Genomic DNA, 5,217 nt, shown 5'->3' with positions numbered 1-5,217 from the left:
CGATGAAATATGTAAACTATACATTTTACATTATAAATTATAAAATAAATATAAACCCCAACAAATTAAATGATGACCCTTTAAATGCTTTCTTAACTGTCAAAAGCTCCTCCAGCTCAAATATTTTGGAGGCCTGATTTGCTGATACCAAAAGCCCATGCTTACCCTGTCCACTGGAGACAGATGCATGTTCCTCTCTAGTCCTGTACTCAGCTGACCAAAGGCACCTGTAAGGACTGACCAGCTGGGCTGCCCTGTTCAGTCCAGCTTGGGCTCACCACATACCTTGCTTCTAGCTCATTCCCCCAGCAAAGCCACCTCTTCTCTTCCTTCCCATCCACCCAAGACAGGGTGACAATGCGTGTATCTGTTTTGTCTCTTCAACGCATTCTCATTGACTTGATTGCTGCTCATTGGTGTAGGGACAAAGATGACTAAAACACCTGGTGGCAGGCATTATGCTAGAGGTAGGTATTGACTTAACAGTCCCTCCTGCAGCCAGGCCCAATGTGATACTAGGAATAGAGAAAGCAATTTGAACAACAGGCTGAGACAATGGTTCTGAACCCAAGCAAATTTACATGGGTCACCACAACATCCATCATTTCTCACTACAAGTACCTGAATGCCAGCAGAGACGGTTATGAATAATTTATTATCAAATTGATTGACTAAAAGGCCATGAGAGGAATAACAGGCATGCCTAGGAGGCTTCTCACTCTCTCCTTCCCTTCCTGCCTCCTTTGTTCTCTGTCTCCCTCTCCCCGACCCTTCTCTTTCTTTTTTTTTCAAAGTGAATTCAAACCTGAACCTACTTTTTATGCCTAACTCAAAATCTTGATCTGACGATTTCATTCTTTGTGGCACAATCCTCCCTAAACTCCTTCCCACACCTTCCTTTGAACCAAGTGGAACAGTTGCACCACTTATGGCTGTCTTTACTCTGGAGTAATTGCCATTGCAGGCAGTTTTCTTATGATAGTTTAGAAAGGATTTAGAGATTTTTTTTACCCAAGAGGAGAGAATTTGATTGCATCACAACAAAGGAGGTCCTCAGACGGACAATGGGGTATGGATCAGATGGAGGAAACAAAACATACAGGCCTGAGGGGTGTGTGTTTTCTAGGGCTGCTGTAACAAAGAACCACAGAATAAGGGGCTTAAAACAAGAGACATTTATTGTCTTACAGTTCCAGTGGCTAGAAGTCCAAAACCAAAGTGTTGGCAGGGCCATGCTCCCAGTGAAACGCAGAGGAGAGAATCCTTCCTTGCCTCTTCTGGCTACTGGTGGTTCACTGGCAGTTGTTAGCATTCCTTGGCTGGTAGCTGCACCACCTCGATCTCTGCCTGCATTGTCACATGGTGTTCCCTCTGTGTGTCTCTCTTCACATGGCCATCTTCTTATAAGGACATCTGCTTATACAGTGGCACCTTCTTAGGCCCACTGTAATCCAGTATGACCTCATCTTAATTCATTACATTTGCAATGACCTTATTTCCAAATCAGGTCACATTCTCAGGTACAGGGATCAGGACTTCAACATATTTTTTTTGGGGGGGGGAGGTGGGGACAAAATCCAACCCATAAAAAGAAACATGCCTATTCTGAGAATGGCCAGCAGTTCCATTTGGCTGGAAAGTTGGGTATGACTAGAGTGTGGTGCGAGAGGAAAACAATCTAGCAACTAAAATAATCGGAAAGCAAAGCTGTGGACTTACTAGCTTAGTTGACTGTGGTGAAGGTCTCTGCCTCTCTCATTCCAGTCCAATAGCTTGCAACTTTTTGCCATTGGTCAAAAGAAAGTAGACAACTACCTTGCATGTGAGCCAATAATGTCTTCTCTATCTGTCATTCATTCATGTATTTATTCAATAATATTTATTGAGCACCATGTGCCAGGAACTATCCCAAGCAATAGGGATTCAGTGGCAAACCAGACAGACATGACTGCTGCTCTCCTGGAAAAACAGCTCAAAGTATGGTTTGACTCATCTTCAGTCATGACCTTCCTTATCAACATATAACGATGTCTAGAAGGAATTCCAAGGTAGATAAATTAAAAATAGACAGGTGGCAAAGTTGTGAAACAAAACGGGAAATCATTTTAAAAGCAGAAAATAAGTAGACATATCCCCAGGCAAATGACAAGCCTGTGCAAAGCTTTCTATGTCAAAGCCAGTGTCCTTTATGGTATCAGATAACTAACTCCTCCAAATTGCTAAGGCATGCTCGTCATTCCCGTAATGCAAATAGAAAACCCTCACGTAACCCTGCTGGAAGGTGACAATGTAACACATTGCCCAGTCCTCATCCAGTAGCTGAAGATCAAGGAGCACAGTAGGAAATACATAGCTTCTTCTCCCATGCATTAAGGTTAAGTGATCATGCCTGGACAAGCACCATGGATTGGAAGCAAGCCTTTGACTGGAATCTGGTCAGCAGGCTTGTTGATAAATTGCAAAATGTCTCATGTTTCCATGGAAAACAGGGCACTACTGACATGTGGCTCAGTGTAATTATAGTCACTAAAGTTAACATTTTCCATAAACTATAGATGGTCTCTGGATTGGGCTACATTTGCAGAAATTGTGCTGTAGTCCTTGAAAACACCGCATGGAATTACTTTTCAAAGTAATAATGTGCATGAGGTATCTCACCTCTTATTCAGCAAGTGATCCTATCCTGGCAGGGAGTTTTCCATTAAATAATATCACATGTTTTCACAAAAAGGAGGGGAGAAGGAAGAGAAAATAAAAAGAATGTCCCTAATGAAATTCACAAATACTCTGGCTTTCCTCTCTTTCCAGGAATGTAGTAGGACTGCACGTAACTGCCCCCTTTGAAGTTAGGTTTGACCATGTGACTCACTTTGGCTGATGAAATGTGTGCAGAAGTGACCTAAGTCCTTCCTGAGTGAAAGCTTTAAGAGTCACAATATGCTGCATTCTCCTTTACTGCTGCTGCCTTTGAGATTGTGGGAGCAGATGTCAAGATGGGTCTTGTCAGCATGCTTCCCCAAGTGATGCTGACGAGCAGAGCAACAGAACGCGAGTGAAAATAAAAGATTTGCCGGGCACAGTGGCTCACGCCTGTAATACCAGCACTTTGGGAGGGTGAGGTAGGCAGATCACCTGAGGTCAGGAGTTCAAGACCAGACAAGCCAACATGGTGAAACCCCGTCTCTACTAAAAATACAAAAAATGAGCCAGATGTGGTGGCAGGCACCTGTAATCCCAGCTACTCAGGAGGCTGAGGCAGGAGAATCCCTTGAATCCAGGAGGCAGAGGTTACAGCGAGCCAAGATCGCACCACTGCACTCCAGCTTGGCGACAGAGCAAAATATTTTCTCAAAAAAAAAAAAATAAATAAATAATAATAATAAATAAAATAAAATAAAATAAAAGATTTGTGGGGTTAAGCAATTGAAGTTTTGGGGTGTTGTTGTTGTTGTTGTTACTGCCATATAACCTGTCCTGTCCTGACTAAAATTGACAGTGAATTCTGCATGTCAACTCCTGTGGACCAACTAACCTACACCGTCAGTGTTAATGAGACAGAGTTCTCAGATGCATGAAAGGGGCTCCCCAGAGCAGATTCTCCTGGGTATTCACCTGCCACGGCAGATCTGTCAGGAAGGCCAAGGTTGGGCTCCAGAGAGGCTGTACAGGTTTTAGTAGGAAGTACTAGAACACATTTATTTTTACTGCTGAGTTGAAATAGATGCATTGGATAACTATGAAATACTTTGATATGATAAAGGTTAATACAACTTCATTCTAGCCAATACTGAGCAATAAAGTCCTGAGAATATTATGAAGAGCAAAGGGATAAAGGAAAAGGAAGAGGAAAACAAGTCAGCTGAATGCCATTTTAATAGATAGACTGTAGTCATCAAATTAAATTAATGTCAAAGTCATCCATCCTTCCTGTTCTCAATTATTTTAACTAAGCCAAAATTCTACTCCAATACTTCGACAATAACTTCCACAGCTACCTAAAATTACTTCCAGGGGGCCAGAAGTGGTGGTGCATGCCTGTAGTCCCAGTTATTTGAGAGGCTGAGACAGGAGGATTGCTTGAACACAGGGGTTCGAGGCTCCAGTGAGCTATAATAGTGCCACTGCACTCCAGCCTGGGTGACAGGGTAAGACCCTGTCTCAATCAACAAATAAACAACCTCCAGGGTGAAGGCAGGGTACAAATGAAAGACCAGACTAAAATGATTTATTTATCCTAGGAAAATTGGAGGTTTACTCTACCGTGGCTTTATCATTTCACTGCCCATTTTTCCTTTTCCCTCCCAGCTTCCCAATCAATTCATTTTACCCTAAACCACTGTCCTGCAGGTGCGTCCTAATGGTTTTTCTCCCATGCCTTCCCTCACCTGCCAAATGCCCATCTCTCTCACTTTTTTCTATTCAAATCTGACCATCCCTCTGGGCTCAGCTCCCATCTCCAGGAAGCACTGGCCTCTTTCTCAACTCCAGGCCTCATGGATTTTTCCTTTTTCCTGAATTCCTTGAGGCAGCAAAAATTCTGAGCACACTGTTTAGTGCTGACTTATATAACGGTTCTCCCTCTTTCATGTGTGGCAGCCCTGTCTCTCAATCACTCTATGGCAGGGACCCCAACCCTGAGCTCTGCCTCCTGTCAGATCAGCAGTGGTATTAGATTCTCATAGGACTACAAGCCCTATTGTGAAGTGCAAGGGATCTAGGTTGCACGCTCCTTATGAGAATCTAACGCCTGATGATCTGAGGTGGAACAGTTCATCCCGAAACCACCTCCCTTCTTGTCTTCCACAAAACGCATCCCTGGTGCCAAAAAGGTTGGGGACTGCTGCTATATGCATCTGTGCACACCTCAAGAATTCTCTTCCTTTTCCAACTCTTCTTTCTCAGTCGTCTCTCTTCATAAACAACTCACCCTGTACCATGCATTGAAATGCCACAGGAAACAGACCTTACTATTAAAAAGAGCATGACGGCTGGGAGTGGTGGCTCATGCCTGTAATCCCAGCACTTTCCGAGGCCAAGTGGGGCAGATCATGAGGTCAAGAGATCGAGACCATCCTGGCCAACATGGTGAAACCCTATCTCCACTAAAAATACAAAAATTAGGGCCGGGCGCGGTGGCTCAAGCCTGTAATCCCAGCACTTTGGGAGGCCGAGACGGGCGGATCACGAGGTCAGGAGATCAAGACCATCCTGGCTAAC

Source organism: Rhinopithecus bieti, unplaced genomic scaffold (assembly GCF_001698545.2).
Source record: "Rhinopithecus bieti isolate Rb0 unplaced genomic scaffold, ASM169854v2 scaffold_15676, whole genome shotgun sequence".
Lineage (NCBI taxonomy): Eukaryota > Metazoa > Chordata > Mammalia > Primates > Cercopithecidae > Rhinopithecus > Rhinopithecus bieti.
This window is presented reverse-complemented; position numbering follows the sequence as displayed.